This window comes from Periplaneta americana, chromosome 9 (assembly GCF_040183065.1).
Source record: "Periplaneta americana isolate PAMFEO1 chromosome 9, P.americana_PAMFEO1_priV1, whole genome shotgun sequence".
Lineage (NCBI taxonomy): Eukaryota > Metazoa > Arthropoda > Insecta > Blattodea > Blattidae > Periplaneta > Periplaneta americana.
The window spans coordinates 136,037,858-136,057,102 of NC_091125.1; the positions used below are offsets into that span (position 1 = coordinate 136,037,858).

Below are 19,245 nucleotides of genomic sequence, written 5' to 3' on the forward strand. Positions count from 1 at the left end.
ATGTTGAACAGGATAGGTGATAAAGGGCATCCCTGTCGTACTCCTCTCCCTATTTCACTTTCTTCTCACATTTCTTCTCTTATCCTGATTTTGACTCGTTGTTTCATATAAAGGTTACTGAACATGTATCTGTATGTAATTTCTTAAATCCGATTCAGTTGTATGTTCAACTATGTAAGCAAGTTTTACTCCTGCTTGAGTGTAAGAGGACGCCCTACGGCCTTAACTAAATAAAGCTCGCCACCCTCTGGGGCGATTTGGTCTGCTATGGGGTTGATTTTACCTATTACCGATTAATTAAAGAGTTTATTCAAACACTTCATCATGAGTGGAGGATGACTAGTTGACGATAGTACCGGAAGGGACAAAATAGCCTTAAAAGGGACATAATAAAGCAAAAAATTTGGGTTAAATCAACTTCAAGAATTTGTCTCAAATTGGTTTCTAGAATTTGTCTCTCAACCACTATACATCATGACTGAAATTCATTATGTCGAGATGAACGCAGAGTTGCTGGTACGATAATCTCGGCCTGTGATGGATGTATAAACAGAAGTGACAGAGAAATGGAAGCAAACAAACCAGACATAATTATACGCGGCAATAACGTCATGCCTTGCTAGATTATTGATGTATCTCTCCCGCTAAAAGATATTATATTCAAGTACACTTTTACAGAAATAATAGTACTGAAAACTGAACCACTAGACGGTGCATCTTTCTTATTTACTATTTTTACTCCAACTTACAGATGCACAAAAATTAATAATAATAATAATAATAATAATAATAATAATAATAATACCGAGCAAGTTGGCTCAGACGGTAGCGTTTGAGACTCGCATTCGGGAGGTCTCGGGTTAAAACCCCGTGATTGGGGTTTTTCATGGTTTCCCTCAGTCACAAAGGCAAATGCCGGATTGGAAATTTACATGCCATGTCTCAATCACCAATATCATAAACATTAATCAAAATCCATAATCAGCTACATGAATACAAAGCCATCTACAACACAACAGAAACAGGAACTCAACAATCGTGAAAACGGCCTACTGGTGTACCCACAGATACTAAGAACGCGATATGACCACGGATGTTAAAGCGTGTATAAATAAACTTAATAAATAAATCAATAGTAGTAGTAATAATAATAATAATAATAATAATAATAATAATAATAATAATAATAATAATAATAATATCAAGTGCAAATCAAGTGGTAGGCAGTCATTCCGATTGAATATGAAGAATATGAACGGTATCGGATACCTTGCAGTTGGCTCGATTATCTCCCATTCATATTGGGTGTTTCTCCTATATCTTACATCGTCTGTTATCTTAAATATCCTTGCGTAATGCTGACTACAAAACTTGGATGTTCTGCTACTTGTTAATGCTAATTATGTTGTAAACCGATATTTTTCGGTTTTTGACGCAGAATCGCAAGGGGGGATACAAGGAGAATACAGAGGGAACATGGGATATACAAGGAGAGCAAGGGGAATGCAAGGAGAATATAAAGAGAAAATGGGTAATACAAGGAGAATACAAGGATGACAATGCGAAGACAACGAAAACGAGAAGGCAAATAGAACGAGAGGAATACATGGAGAACAAGGGAGACAAGGAGAACAATGGAAAGACAGGAGGAACAGTAAAGAGACAAAGGTAACAATAAGAAAAGGGTAACACAGGGAAGACAAGGAGAACAATGGAAAGACAAGGAGAACAATGGAAAGACAAGGAGAAAAATGGAAACCCTAGGAGAACAATGGAAAGCCAAGAAGTACAATGTGAATACTAGGAGAACAGGAAAATACAAGAAAAATAGGAAGTAGACAAGGAGAACGGGGGAAGACAAGAAGAACAAGAGGGAGACAGGGACAACAAGGGGAAAAAGGGAAATCAAGGGGAACAAGGGGAAACAAGGAGAACAAGGGTTAAGACAAGGAGAACAAGGGTAAGACAATGAGAACAAGGGTAAAAACAAGGAGAATAAGGGTGAGACAAGATAATAAGGATAAGACAAGGAGAATAAGGAGAAAACAAGAGAACAAGGGTAAGACAAGGAGAACGAGGGTAAAACAAGGAGAACGAGGGTAAGACAAGTAGAACAAGGGTAAAATAAAGAGAAGAAGGAGAATACAAGTCCAAGGAAAAGACAAGGAGAACAGGGGTAGACAAGGAGAACGGGGTAGATAGGGAGAACAAGAGGAAGACAAGGAGAATAAGAAAAACAAAGGAGAACAAGGGGAAGATGAGGAGAATAAGGGGTATACAAGGAGAACATATAGTTCTACGTAAAGACATGTTGCATAGTAAAGCCATACACCTGTCAATTTTCTTTCACAGTGCCATGGCAGCAGAAAAATCCAATGCTTTGGAAGCTACTACAGTATAATATGTAGCCTAGGTATCAGTTATACCATTAGGAGTAAAATTATTTATAAATCTTTATTTATAATTTATTACCTGTTACTTAAGAAATTTTAATGGATTCCTTTTCATTGTTACACATCTTAATATATACGCTGTCCATTTGAAAGATACTACGTGTATTTCAAGTATCATTTAGTCTATGGTCGGCAGAAGAGAAGTTGAATTAATAATAAATCATCAATTTAATATTTTGTTTGTAGTGATTTCAAAGTTATTGGGCACTGGCGCTATATCCAGAATCAGAAAAATGTTTCAAGATAAGCCAATAAAAACATGTGTTTTTGTCTTCACATTTAAACTTTCTTGATTATTTCAGAAAAATACTATATTAGGATGTCAACCAACTTGTATGGGGTGTTACCAACATCAGCAAAAAGCATATTATAATGCCAACCTAAACCGGAATCTGTGATTTAAAGGGCACGAAAAATAAAATTCAGCAATTAAAAATTTTAGTCCTAATTTTAAACAATTTAAATCTCCTGAATTTCAAGTTGAAAATTTTTGTTAATTTCTTCATGCTAAGTAACTATCATGCAGCCCTATTCTGAGATTGCAGCTCAAAAATGGAACAACTGGCAATTCCTTCTCTATATAAAAAGTGTAATTTGCTGGTGTTTATTTAAAGTTAAAAAGCTTTTAAAAAAATCATAACTTTTGAGTCATTTCGACTACAAGATTTTCTTTCAGAAAAATATTTCATTCTCCAGTTATACGATGAAAGAGTAATGGAACGGAGAAAAATTCTCTTCGGCGCGTCGGAGTTGTATCCGGTGTGGCTTAGTGGATAAAGCATCAGCACGTAGAGCTGAAAACCCGGGTTCAAATCCCGGCGCCGGAGAGAATTTTTCTCCGTTCCATTACTCTTTCATCGTATGATGACGCAGAATATCTGCATGGAAACATCATATGTACTTCGGTACATTAAAATAATATATATTCTTCAGTTAGATTATTACAGTATTCTTAGAAAGTAGACATAGAAAAATGTCTAATACCAATAGGTAAAAAATTTAGTTCTAGACACGCTCTCAAACTTTCTTCCGACACTATATATTCTAATTGCACTGCGGACGAAGGATTAGGGAAACAGCTGGAAGTGTCTGAAGTCAGGAGCATAGACAAGACTAATGGAGGAAATGCAAGAGAAGACATGAGAAGAACGAGTGAAGGAATGAAGCGACTACCAGATATTAGTGATTGTGAGGACAGAATAGATAGGGCTTTGGAGACGTTATTAGCGAAGAAGAAGAGTGCTAAAAAGTGAGTGCAGGAAAGTTAGGGGTGGCAAAAGTGTAAGAAAAGGAACAGAGAAGAAAGTGTTAAGTGTAAGAAGATAGGGTAAGAGTGGAATAAGATAGACTATCAAACAATGAATACAAAAATGTGAAGTGGAATGAGAGAGAAATTGTAAGTGTAATTAAGTGAATTAGATATTTCAATTTTTCAATGTTATGGGCTGGGAGTAGTATCAGGGGTACTACAAATGTAGGAGTGAAGCGAAAAGAAAGAGATAAATATGTAAATAAACAGAGGATAAAAAAAAAGTGATGTAAGTGTTGTAAATTAGAGTAAACGGAAAAGTCAGCAAGTAATGTAGGAGAAAATAGCGGGAAAACAATGATTAAGAGTAGGTAGGATTTAAGGGTGGAGAAGAAAATAAATAAATAACGCAAATTATTAAGGAAGGACTATGAAATATTTAATAGGTGAGCGAGAAATGGAATGGAGACAGCCTAGGTAGGAGGGAGAGAATAGAAGAGGATAGAGGGGGAAGGACATATAGCAATTCAGTCATAACAGAACATTAGAAAGTAATCAAGAAAATCTCGGCAAAGAATACACTAATAGAAAAGAGTTATATGTATTAAAGGGATGGTGGATCGAAAAACAGAAATGTGAAGGTCCACCATAACTGTGAATTGTAAAGTTGACTGACAAATAAATATCATATCATATCATATCATATATCATATCATATCATATCATATCATATCATATCATATCATATCATATCATATCATATCATATCATATATCATATATCATATCATATCATATCATATATCATATCATATCATATATCACATATCATATCATATCATATCATATCATATATCATATCATATCATATCATATCATATATCATATATCATATCATATCATATCATATATCATATCATATCATATCATATCATATATCATATCATATCATATATCATATCATATATCATATCATATCATATCATATCATATATCATATCATATAATATCATATCATATCATATCATATATCATATATCATATCATATCATATCATATATCATATCATATCATATATCATATATCATATCATATATCATATCATATCATATCATATCATATCATATCATATCATATCATATCATATATCATTTCATATCATATATCATATCATATCATATCATATATCATCTCATATTCTAATTGCAGAAACAATACATAATTATTTTAAAGTACCGGTACAATTATCATTTTCAACAGATTCTCTGAAGTTTCATTTGTTTACATTTGCCAAACGAACAGAAATATAACAAGAAAAAAGAAAGAACTGGAAGAGAAACATAATACGACGCAACTCAGACACTTTTTACGGTTTCAACTAAGAAAAATACGTTTTCGCCTGTCTCTCAGAATACTGACGTCATGAGAGCCGACGCCGACAAGAAAAATGCTGGCTTCAAGATTACATCCAGGGTGTTGAACTCCTTTTAACATGCGGTCCACCTCCGACCTGCCTCACATTTTTATGTCTTATACCGAACGTTTTCATACACCAGAAACATATATTTAAAAAATCATATCGCGCTACGCTATTTAGAGTGCACCACGTTTATTTATCAAATACGATTTAACTAGAAAATATCTGCGTCCTTATTATAGTCAGTATTTCTGTTACTACGTTCAGAAAAATTACGTAGTTCGTAATTATAAAACAAATCAAAGAAAATATCCACGTTAAACATAACCGTATTATATGAGATTACACATTTTCAGTGATTGTTTGTATGTCTGTCTGTCTGTATGTATGTTTGTTACCTTTTCACGCGATAATGGCTGAACGGATTTCGATGAAAATTGGAATATAAATTAAGTTCGTAGTAACTTAGATTTTAGGCTATATGACATTCAAAATACATTATTTAAAAGGGGGGTTATAAGGGGGCCTGAATTAAATAAATCGAAATATCTCGCTTATTATTGATTTTTGTGAAAAATGTTACATAACAAAAGTTTCTTTAAAAATAATTTGTGATAAGTTTTATTCCTTGACACATTTTGTTAGGACTGATATTTAATGAGATAAATGAGTTTTAAAATTAAAATAACTGCCATCAAAGGCCGTGTAATGAATTAAAAAACAAATGACTTTGTCTATAAGTGGCCTTGGACAGCAACAATCGAAAGCTATGAAAGATAGCCTACAGAGAATGTTTCTGTGTTTGTATGAAGTAATATCGGAAGCTAAATTAACCGATTTGTATAATTAATTATTATTTCACCATTGGAAATTGTAGTTTCTCTAGATGGACATAATGCTATAATGTTATTACAGTAACTTCTGATATAATATAATATAATATAATATAATATAATATAATATAATATAATATAATATATATGTAATATATAATATAATTTAAGTTATTTGAAGGGTTCAGAACCATAGTGGGCCAAGCGCCATTTACTGAATACGTAGAAAACAAGGGTTAAAATTAAGTTATTACCATAATTCAATGGAAACCTATAACAAGTAAAATAAAATATACACATTAAATCTAAATGATGTCAATCTTCATTAAACTATGGTTGTATGTAATAAAAATTAAGAAACATGTTAAAGGAATTGCCATTGTACCAAATGAGTGTCTCTGGACCAAAATGATCGCATTTTAATTATTCGGAAACAATTTAAATTAAGTAACATATTAAACGATTTATCCTTCTATCAAACACGAATGTTCCCAGGATCAAATGTCCTATTTTAATGATGTAATTACTTTATATTTATTTATAACGGCATATCCACATAGTAATACGATTTTACACTGACACATTTTGGCTGACAAGTAATTATTTCAAACGCTGAGAAACTGCAAAAATTATAAAAAAAAATTGAATTAAACAGTTACAGGACTTTAAAAATACATTCTATTCAGTACGATCTAAACAAATGTTCGTAAAGCTACAACATTAGATTCCAAGTAAATGAAACTAAGCTGTTAAGAAATGTGTCAGAATATTAAAAAATGGATAAAAAGAAAGATAGACATTTAAAATGTTTGCCTAATTGATAACATGAAATAACATAAAAATAATTTAATATATCTTGTATGTGAAGACGAAACTTGTACAACCATTTCAATTTCAAAATTACAAACCTACTTATTAAACAAATTTATTTATTTATTTATTTATTTATTTATTTATTTATTTATTTATTTATTTATTTATTTATGTCTATAACAAGGCAAAAACCCAATTATAACACACAGTACAGATTTGTTAAAAAAAACATAGAATTGCATATAACATGAAAAAAGAGATAAAACAGAAACAAATGCAAGATACAAGTGTAATTACAAATTAAAAATTGAAAATGAAAAAAAAAAAAAAAAAAACAAATAGATACTACCTAAATAAAAGACATAGATATAGATATAAATGAAAAATACCAAATAAAAAGAAATTAAAAGGAGTTAAGTTTAGATATCATAGCAAAAATGTAAAATGTAGCTATAATTGGTAAATTACAGAGTAAATATAACACTATGTTAATAAATTCAGTATACAGTATTATATAGTAGGCTTAATTTATTTATTTAAGAAATTCACTACTACAGAACATGTGTTCCAATTAGTAGGATATCTGATTATAACTATAACTAACATGCAACTAGAATTTAACATACATCATGAAACTATTGCTGTATATAACTTTTTCTTGTACATATTGTACGAAAACGAGAAATCTAAATCCTGTTTATTTGATAGATGATTGTAAGTTCGAAGCATTAATAAAAGTGGAGACATTTTATGAGATTGTGTTTTTGATGTCTGTAAATAAAAGAGAGATCGCTTTCTCAAATTTGATTTACCAATATTGAATATATGTCTACGTTTCTAGGAACTAACGCATGATTAATGCAGAAGAATGATAAAAAAAATATGTTTATAAATTTTCGAGAAAAAGTAGGTACTTTAGAATATTATAATGACAATTAATTTTATAAAAAAAAATATCACTACATTCATACAGATAAATTCCTAGCTGAAAAATGAGTATGGTGAACGATAGAGTTTTCAGAGGATTCTGGTCAAAGTGTATTCTGGACGGTTGTTGAATTCCGTAGACCCACCCTTTGATCCAGTATCCGACTCTAGTCAGTCATCTTGTCATTCGAATAGAACGCTACGAAGACCCCACCACTTAGAACAGTTGCAAAATTATAAAGAATTCACAGCAGAATTTAATCTTATGAAGATCATTCAGAAAAAAACAGAAACAACATTTCATATACGTTACGACACATAAATTACGCTAAACAAATTCATACACCTTAATAAAAAAACACAAGAGAAGACAATAATTCATTTACACTGATCTTACATAAATAAACGTCAAAACACAAGACGCAGAAATGAAAGGCCGAACATGCTGTAACAGAAAAAAAAAAAATTGAACTTACTAAGAAAATCTCGGGAATCTGTTCTCCTTTGCAAAATAATGTCTTTCGAATTACGAATTCATACAGTTCTAATATCGTACATACAGTCACAATCAGACAAGAATTCCACGCTTAATTAAAGATTCCTCGACGTTTGTGACATTTATAAATTGCTCGGATATTTCCATTATTACGTCACGAGATTCACATCCGACGCGCGAGCTACAGTCACTAATTAAATACATCCATCACACCTTCATTTTTTTTTTCCAATTCACTTCATTCACAAACAACACGTAGCTGCAAATACAACACTAACATCACACCAATCGTAAACCAGTTGGGATTTTAAACTGTTTTAAATTCCATCTTTATTATAATAACATAGCCGTACAGGAAGCTCTGTTAAATGCAACCTATGCCTCCGAACACGTGTGGATTCTATTTAATAATTCAGCAGAAAATTACTTCCGCATTTTCAAGCTAGTTAACTATGTGTTAAAATTTAATCAAGGGAAATGTAACACATGGAGGGGGTTGTCTATTCACAACCTGTCAGCAGCCGGCCGGTGGCGGGCAGGCAAGGTCCCTTTCCACATTTCGATTTTCGTGGTACCGCGTTCGTTTTTATAACAATCGACAATTCGTTTTACACATTTCCATTCACACCGCAGAACCGGTCACTAAATGCTACAACACAGCGACTCTGAATCCTCTCTTACCTTATTCGTACGAGAAATCCATTGGTTAAAACACGACCTCACTATTCCCACTACGAATGGAGTAAAAACCATGATACACATCGGATAAAGAGAAGGCGAAACGTAGAGAAATAATCAATATCGTAGTAGTTTGTTGACCGGCCAACAGAGTACGCCAGCGCTCGAGGCTCTTCATTGACGAGAGAAAATAGAGACTGCCGGTTTTGTTTATTACGGCCACTGATATCTCGATATTACGAGAGAGATTTAAATCCGCGACGATCACAACTTCACGCTTCAAATAACGTACAACAATACGCATCCACAGAATAATTTAAAAAAATACTACAAAAATAGGGGCGTGGCGAAAGATGTATTAATGGGATTCAAATAGTCTGTAGAAATTCCAGCAGCTGGCGGTAGTGTTTGCGATTCTAGTGCTCCCTGGACGGGGAATTATACAACTTCGTATAATGAACAAAAGCGCCACAGTTCAAAATACAAGCTGAAACATCTAATACATCGTTCAGAACTTTGATAGGGGATAAAAGGAACAATTATTTCGCGTTTTTCATCGTGATTAAGTCCTATTTCGGACGACGAATTCACCCGTGAAATTAAAACGAAATATAATTTTGTAGTGAATTAATTAACGCGTGTTAGAAACGGCGAGAAATTGCATGTTTCATTCAGAATCGATCGCCGACAGATGGCATAAGCCTCCGGGGCAATAATTATCAATTTGTTGCCTCATTTGGCTCCGAACGCCGTGATTGTAGGCAACGCCGTAGAGTCGTCAGGTGTAATGGAGCCGTCCTGTGCAGAACAGCGATCTAGCCAAGACCCATAAATTTTCCAAACGCGGTAACTACACCAATAAATTTAAAGAGAGATGGAACACTCTTTTCTACACTTACTCCACATCAACGAGGTCTAAATAAGACCTTACTCATACAAAATACGACAAAAACAGTTTGCAAGATTTGCACATTAAATACGTACCGATAATGTTTATTTTCACCTATACTAATAATAAATCTGTAGCCGAAATTTTTCTGGTAATTTTCGATCTTCCAAAAATAATTGGTCCTAACATATATACTTAACCGCCCTGAAACCGAAAATCGCTTTCTTGAAATTTTTGTTTGCATGTCTGTCTTGTCTGTTTCGATGTTTGTTACCTTTTCACGCGATAATGGCTGAACCGATTTATATGAAAATTGGAATATAAATTAAGTTCGTTGTAACTTAGAATTTAGGCTATATGGCATTCAAAATATTTTATTTAAAAGGGGAGTTATAAGGGGGCTTGAATTAAATAAACCGAAATATCTTCTTTATTATTAATTATCATGAAAAATATTACATAACAAAAGTTTCTTTAAAAATAATTTCCGATAAGTTTTATTCTATGCACAATTTTGATAGGACTGATATTTAATGAGATAAATGAGTTTCAAAATTACAATAACGCCATCTAAGGCGGTGTAATGAAATAAAAAACAAATGACTTCGTCTATAAGGGGCCTTGGACAACAACAATCGAAAGCTATGAAACAGAATGTTTCTGTGTTTGTATGAGGTAATATCGGAAGCTAAATTAACCGATTTCTATAATTAATTATTTATTAATTCAATTATGTAGTGTCTCTAGATGGACACAATGCTATAATGTTATTACAGTAACTTCTGAGTGAATCGAGGACAGGTAAGATTAAAATAGCTTCTTATGCACAGAAAACTTGATAGGCTATTCTGTACATTCGTTTCCTGTATTTCCTAAAATAATTTTTATGACCAAATGAGTGGTCTCTGGATCAAAATGATCGCATTTTAATTTGTTTAATACGATTTAAATTAAGTAACATAATAAGCGATTTATCCTTCTATTAAACACGAATGTTCCCTGGATAAAATGTCCTATTTTAATTAAATAATTTCTTTATATGTATTTCTAACGGGTGCAGCGGAGGGCACGGGTACGGATAGTAATTAACTATTAAGTTACTCTGACATATATAACCATAAATATAATTTTTATTTATATATTAATATTCTTTCTCTCACAGCAAACTGCCTAAATGGCAAAGAATACTAAACCATATTTACATTTCTTGATATGGTGGTTGGAATAGTAACTACGGTTAAATTTGTTGGTACGTGGTAGTATGAGAAACAATAAAATTATTGTGACTACTACACTTTTACTACGTCATACTACTTTTGACCAATGAAATGGTACAAAAGGAAGTCTTTCAACAAATCATGGCTGCTTATCGCACAATTTTACCGCTTCCCTAGCATTTGTTTATTTTTATTACTACCCTAGCGTTTGTTTCTTTGTTTGCCAGCATTTCAACCTGCAAATTTTTACGGTCCTATAAAACATGCTTTGCGATCGTAATTTGTTTCCTGCATAGATAGTCGACTCAAAATGGTGACTCCGTGCAAACATTTTGGTGAAGGCAACATTAGTGAAATATAATTTATTAAGTCAATTAATATCTATTACATTAGTGAAATATAATTTATTAAGTCAATTAATATCTATTTTAGTGTATTAGAGTACTTTATTTATTTTAATCCTTATATACTTTTTCTTGTTTTTATCATCTCCTTGCCATTTGTTTCTTTCTTTGACAACATTTCAAACTGCAAATTCTTTACGGTACTACAAAACATGCTTTGCAATCATCATTTGTTAACAGCATAGACAGTCAACTGAAAATGGCGACTCCGTTCAAACGTTTTGGTGAAGCTAACATTAATGAAATAGAATTTCAGTAAGTCAATTAATATTTTATTGTGTTAGAGTTCTTTATTTTTGCTGATCTTTATATACTTTCTTCTAATCGTGTTATTACGTTTTTATTATAATTCGCACAGGCCAAATGGCCTAAACCCTGATAGCTATTGATGATGATGATTATAATTCGCATTACCTTGGAATTCGTTTTAATTCCAACACGTCTGCTACTCAAAACACATTTTAATAAACAAGTATATTCCACACAATTTTTAGTAATGTTACTGAGCGAAAGGAAGATCGATTTCTTGCGTCAACGTATTAAGGGAATGTTCGTGGACAAATTTCTGCACAAAACCGGCCCTTCTCTCGCTCAGTAAAATTGTAAACCATATTATTATTATTATCATTATTATTATTATTATTATTATTATCATTATTATTAGGCCTATTATTATTATTATTATTATTATTATTATTGTTATTATTATATGTTATAAGCAACTGTGATAACTTTAGAGGAATAAGCCTTCTCAATTCTCGCTACAAAATTTATACCAAATTACTAAAAATTAAATTGAACCAATTTTATGACACTACAGTGGATGAAGCACAAAATGGATTCCGAAAATGCAGATCATGCGCAGATGGATAGTTTACACTGAAGCTTTTGATCCAAAAACGTAGAGAATTTAATACTGAAACCCATGTGGTATTTATTGATATGAAGAAAGCCTTCGACAGAGTAGATAGAAACAAATTATTGAATATTTTAGCACATGATGGTATTCCAAATCAATTAATAACAGCTATTTACAATATTTATAATAATAATTACATACAGCTTAGGACTGAAAACAAATATTCAGAATGGAAACGAATAAATCAAGGAGCGAGACAGGGTTGTAATTTATTTCCTCTATTATTTATAATATACATGAATCACATTATTAAGGGATGGAGATTGAAACCACAAATAGATACCTTATTATTTGCTGATGATATTGTGTTTATGGCAACTTCATAAGATAATTTACAACGTTTGGTTTACAACTTTAATCAAACGGCAGAAAGTTTCAATATGGAAATTTCAACTGACAAATCTAAAGTGATGGGGTTTTTACGAAAGGAACCAGTCCGTAGCAAAATTTGCATCAATAATAAGATAATCGAACAAATTAAACATTTTAGTTATCTCGGTTACCAAATTTCATATGAAGAAGAAAAAGATTTGAATGAGAAAATTATTAAATTCAACAGAGCACTGGGGATAATTAATCAGATATTCAAACCAAACTTAGTACAAATTCACACGCGCACCAGAATTTATAAAACATTGGCCAGACCTATACTCTGTTTTGGTAGTGAAATTTGGCCGATTCGTAATATTGATTCACATAGATTAACGGCGGCAGAAATGAGATTTATGCGTCGTACAGCGGGATACACGAGAATGGATCACATTAAAAATTTTAACATTATGAAAGAACTGCAGATTGACCCGATTACGGAATACCTACAGAAATACAGACAAAACTGGAGATGACATATCATCAGAATGCCTCGTTCTAGAATTCCACGCCAAATTTTAAATTACCATCCTGTGGGCAAGAGATCCTTGGGCAGATCGTTGAAGTGTTGGCAAGAGACCGTAACGGGCCACTAGGCCCAATACGTGCGATGATGATGATGATGATGATTATTATTATTATTATTATTATTATTATTATTATTATTATTATTATTATTATTATAAGTACAATTCGCTTCATCTGGAAACCAGAATATCAATAACGGAAAAAGCAAGGACTTTAGTAGTTCTGAAGATGACTGCTATGAAGCCGCAACTAATCAACTATACTCCGATCCATAACGTCTGACAGGCGATGTAAACACTGCCGGCAAAGAAAGAGAGAATTATACCTATTCAACCAACGGCAGAGGTCTCGTTTCACGCTTGCCTTGAGGTAGAACGCTTCAGACCGCCAAACTTCAAGATAAGTGTGGAATGAGATCGCTGCAATTATCCTTCTATCTCGCTCTGCCGAAAATGTTTACATCGCCTGTCAGACATTATGGAACGAAGTATAGGCAATTTACAACTTAGTTTTTATTTTAATACACAAAAGTGGTTATTATAACTATATTCCTAAGTGAGATAAAGCGTTAAAACTGTGAAACCAAGATGTATAAGTATTGTTTGATATCTACCGAAACGAAAGGATTTCAAACTACCGCTTTATTAGAAAAGAGCATCGTACTGAAACAAAAAATAACATCTTGATCAGACCTGCAGAACTGTAGCTCTTGAGAGCGACTTCTTTCCTCCCTTGTCTTACCCCACTCACCTTTTCTACTTGTGCGGTCACGGCGTTCTAGTTACGCTCGGCTGCATCAACATTCATTCTCGCGGCGTAAGTCGATCATCCCCAATAGAAGTGGAGTGAGGCTGACGTCATAGTTCCCCTACTTGCGAGTTCTGCAGGCCTGATCTTGATAGTCACAAAGAGACTAATCAACTTTTAATCGCTAATAAATGATATTTCCGAATGGAATAATCACAACACGTAATTTTTATTTTTAATTAGTTATTTTACGATGCTTCACTAACTGCTATGGTTATCTAGCGTCTGAGTGAGATGAAGGTGATAATGCCAGCGAAATGACTCCAGGTTCCAGCGCCGGAAGTTACCTACCATTTGTTCTTAATGGATTGCGAGAAACACCCGAAAAGACATCAACTAAGTAACTTGTCCCAACCAGGATTTGAACCCGTGCCCGCATGTTTTCACGATCAGGCATGCGAACCGATACTCCACAGAGGTGGACACGTAATTTATATAGGCCTAGCTATGGAATTTGAAACTCACGTCATACGAAAATACAAAACAGCAAGTGATTCTAGACAGACCTAACATGAGACACATCTGCAAAAATGTTTGAAACAAATATTACTTTTAAATGTATTCCGCGCTGATATATCATAAGAAAACGCGATACATATTGATAAACCTTACAAAATTTACGTGAGTATTGATGAAAACTTTTAAGCTCTAGTCTGGAACAAAACTCTTGCAGAATGCGAGTCAATGTGCACAATATACGTACTAGCCGTTTCTATTATGCAGTATGTAAGAAGTTTGAAGTCTTAAACTAAAAGCAGACAGACGGGAAGAAGTTGGAATGAAGTTCCTTAAGTGAAAACAGCATAATACACTTTACTATGATTTAGGCACAGTACACGCTTCTGCACATAAAGAGAATTAAAAAACTTCTGAAACAACTGCAGTAGAAACAGACATTGGTACAAATGCAATATATAATTCGCACACAATACATCCTGACAAAATGGTAGTATTAGTAGTAGTAGTAGTAGTAGTAGTAGTAGTAGTAGTAGTAGTAGTAGTAGAAGTAGTAGTAATAGTAGTGGTTGTGGTAGTGGTAGTAGTAGTGGTTGTGGTTGTTGTAGTGGTAGTAGTAGTAATAGTAGTAGTGCTTATGGTAGTGGTAGGAGTAGACCTTAGTAGTAATAATAGGAGTGGTAGTAGTAGTAGTAGTAGTAGTAGTAGTAGTAGTGGTTGTGGCTGAAGTAGTAGTAATAGTAGTGGTGGTAGTAGTAGAAATAGTAGTAGTGTTTGTGGTAGTAGTAGTAGCAATAGTAGTAGTGTTTGTGGTAGTAGTAGTAGTAGTAGTAATAGTAGTAGTGTTTGTGGTAGTAGTAATAGTAGTAGTGTTTGTGGTGGTAGTAGTAGTAATAGTAGTAGTGTTTGTGGTAGTGGTAGTAGTAGACCCTAGTAGTAATAATAGCAGTGATAGTGGTGGTAGTAGTAGTAGTGGTAGTAGTAGTGGTTGTGGTTGGAGTAGTAGTAATAGTAGTAGTAGTGGTAGTAGTAGTAGTAGTGGTAATAGTAGTAGTGGTAATAGTAGTAGTGGTTGTAGTAGTAGTAGTAGTAGTAGTAGTATTAATAGTAGTAGTGTGGTAGTAGTAGACCTTAGTAGTAATAATGGTAGTAGTAGTAGTATTAGTAGTAGTGGTTGTGGTTGTAATAGTAGTAGTGGTAGTGGTAATAGTGGTAGTGGTAGTGGTAATAGTAGTAGTAATAGTAGTGGTTGTTGTAGTGGTAGTAGTAGTAATAGTAGTAGTGCTTATGGTAGTGGTAGTAGTAGACCTTAGTAGTAATAATAGTAGTGGTAGTGGTGGTGGTAGTAGTAGTATTAGTAGTAGTGGTAGTAGTAGTAGTAGTAGTGGTAGTAATAGTAGTAGTAGTGGTAGTAGTAGTAGTAGTAGTAGTAGTAGTATATGTAAAAGGTAAAGGTAACCTCGTAACATGCCATGAAGACACTTGGGGGCATGGAGGTAGAGCCCCATGCTTTCCATGACCTCGGCACTAGAATGAGGTGGTGTGGTCGGCACCACGCTCTGACCGCCTTTTACCCCCGGGAAAGACCCGGTACTCAATTTTATAGGAGGCTGAGTGAACCTCGGGGCCGTTCTGAAAGTTTGGTAGTGGTAGTAATAGTAGTAGTAGTGGTAGTAGTAGTAGTAGTAGTAGTAGTAGTAGTAGTAGTAGTAGTAGTAGTAGTAGATGTAGTACTAGAATTTGATGTGTTTTATTTGTGTAGGAAGTTATTTTCAATAAAGATCCGAAGTTTAATTTTCATTTATCTCAGAACTCATTTTTATGGCTTATGCTATCTCCCTTTACCCAAACATCATCGATTTGTTATAATTACATTTTATTCTTATTGTTACAATTAATTCTTAAATATCTCATTGTATGTTTAGTTAGCAGTCCGAAGATTGGTTGGAACGTCATAAGATACACCAATATGGCATCACTTATGAGGCAACCAAGTCAGGAGATAATAGAGTAGGGTGGCCATTTCCATTATCCTCCATTGCATGCATCGCTGACTAGTGATATGTTGCCCCCTAGATCATATATACCCAGATTGATTGGCCTTATATGCTTTGACAGTAACAATTTTTGTCAGGTTTACTATGCTGCCATCTAGTTGTTACATAAGGAGTCAAGTCATAACTCCCATTTGAATTGCATTAGCGACTGTACTGCCATCTCATGTTCGTTTACGGCGGACGGGTGGCGATCCTGGCGGTTGTTCTCTTCAAAGTGCTACCGATTAGGGATGAGCAATCTGTTATATCCATATGATCTAGGGTTACACTAATCAGACTTCAGATGTATACAAACAATTTGTTCTTCCTATGACACATATCTTCAAGTGAGATCTATTGCTAGGTAACAGATGCGTCAGCCAGAACTTCATAAAATAATAACTTTTGAAACAATTTATTTAATTTCCGTGCTTTTCATAACCAACCATTTTTAAAGTAAGCCTGGCATTGTTCGAGCTTTTGTGTGTTGTAGATGGCTTGTGTACATGTAACTGATTTTAGATTTCGATTAATGTTTATGATATTAGTGACTGAGGCGGTGATGAATGTAAACTTTCAATCCTCCATTCGCCTCTATGACTGAGGGAAATCATGAAAACCCCCAGTCAGATTGGTCGGCCACGAGATTTGAACCCGGGACCTCCCGAATTCGAGTCTCAAGCGCTATCGTCTGAGCCAAGTCGCTCCATTAAGTTCAAACCTTTACTAAAAGTACGTAAAGATTAATTTTTGGTCCTACAGAATATATCTGTTATGGTAACAATTGATATTAGAAAAGAAAAATTAACTCCGGCGCCGGGGATCGAACCTGGGTCCTTGGTTCTACGTACCAAGCGCTCTAACCATTGAGCTACGCCGAAGCTCAATCCACAGCACCGGATTGAATCCCCCTCCTCCAGTGGCAACTGACTTAATATAAATGTCAACAATGTCGAACTTGGAGTCAGGAAACAAAGAAAAAAAACACTGGAGGATGGGGATTCGATCTGATGCTGTGAATTGAGCTTCGGCGTAGCTCAATGGTTAGAGCGCTTGGTACGTAGACCAAGGCCCTGGTTCGATCCCCGGTGCCGGAGCGAATTTTTCTCCTCTAATATCTTTATTGAAAGGTTGCGACTGCTGATTTAGATATCAGTCACATCAGTAATGGATAAAATATTATATGACACATAAAAGTAAAGATTTTATGCGCTCGTGGAAATGATCACCTTTGGCTTCGTTAACTTTCCGCCCGCTGATAAAACCTAATTTTATTCTCTTATACAAATATTACTATTGCACAAATGTAAAAATTCTTTTTGCACGCTATCGTATAATAGTCAAATTTAACAAGCTTATATACAGTTGGCGTATCACTGAAGGAGAAAATCCAAAATGCGACACTGTACCAACTAGCGGATACACAGGACATCACACAAGCAGCCATTACATCCAAATGGAAATGGGGTGGACACGTGGCCAGGATACCAGGCGACAGATGGACATACCGAGCTAGCATGTGGGACCCCCGTATAGGAAGGAGACTTCAGGGCAGACCTCAGCGCAGACGGGCAGACTTCTTCAAAGAACAGGCAGGTCAACAATGGTCCAGAGAGGCAAGAGACAGAAGAAAGTGGAAACTACTCGAGAGACATTTGTCCATAGACAGGAAGTTGTGAAAGGCAGTGAGAGAACCATTGTTAAAGGAATTCAAGTTCTTAGACTTAAATATCACGTCTAACGTGAACTACCTCATCACGTTGGGAAAATAGAGCTTTCCCTCATTTAAGGAGGCCTTTGCCCTTCATGGGACACAATGGGCTATCTTTATTATCTTTATCTTTTATATACAGTTGAAAGATCTACTTTCAGGAATGGCTCTCTAAAAAATGTGTAACAAAGCGACACCATTAGGAATATAATAAATGAAGTGAATAGTTGTAAAATTGAGAAAATATGTGCCATCTTAGTCTTATTATTCTTAAAATTCGTAATATACGAAGTTTAAAAGGAAAACATTTTAACACAATGAAAGATTCTTTCTTTCTTTCTATGGTCAGTTCACAGCTCATCAATATATGTTTATCATACGGTGAAAGCACATTAGTCTGTGTTTGATAGAAATAGAGGAAAAAAATAATTTACGTATTCATATTTATACGCGAAAATACTGTGAACAGCTCTACCCAGTATCCTTAAGGGTATATGTACGTGAATGACCACAAATATTATCAGAAAATGTAGGCTCTAAATTTATAAAATTTTATAAGAAAATGAACTCACAATTGGACAAAAATTACCAGGTACCAAAACAAGACTTATTAGAACTTAAATGTCTGATAAAAGTATAAAAAAAGGTTACTAATAATATTTTTCAAACCAGTTTTATCAAACTATGAAAAAAAAAAAAAAACATTCTGCAGTTACATCATTAATTGGTAACCATAACATTGTTATAGTCTCTCTGACATCTTTAATATTTTTCCTGCATGTAATAAACACTTATTTCTGAAAAGTAGACTACTCTCAGACATGTAGAGTTGTTTATTTTAATACATTAATTTTTTATTTGTCCTATATAAAATATATTAAAATTTACATAATGTTTTGTGACCTAATTTCTTTATTTTCAAAGAAATGGACATTATTTTAGTCTACTTTTTGCATAAATTCATGCTAAATCAGTATACAAAATTTCATAATTCTATCTGTAATTGTTGTGAAGTTATGAAATAATATATGTGAAAATTGTCAA

At 33.8% G+C, this 19,245-nt stretch overlaps 1 protein-coding gene across 20 annotated transcripts in view; it reads right to left on the reverse strand.

Moving 5' to 3' along the window:
* LOC138706539 (coiled-coil domain-containing protein AGAP005037) overlaps positions 1-19,245 on the reverse strand; it is a 1,408,895-nt gene that overhangs the window by 912,995 nt on the left and 476,655 nt on the right. Inside the window, exon 1 of one of the 20 annotated variants that reach the window (XM_069835962.1) lies at positions 8,869-9,026. The exons of the other annotated variants lie outside the window; for them this stretch is intronic. The gene's annotated coding sequence lies outside the window, so the exon portion shown is untranslated. Of the gene's footprint in view, positions 1-8,868; positions 9,027-19,245 lie in introns of those variants that run through there. 20 annotated transcript variants of the gene reach the window in all.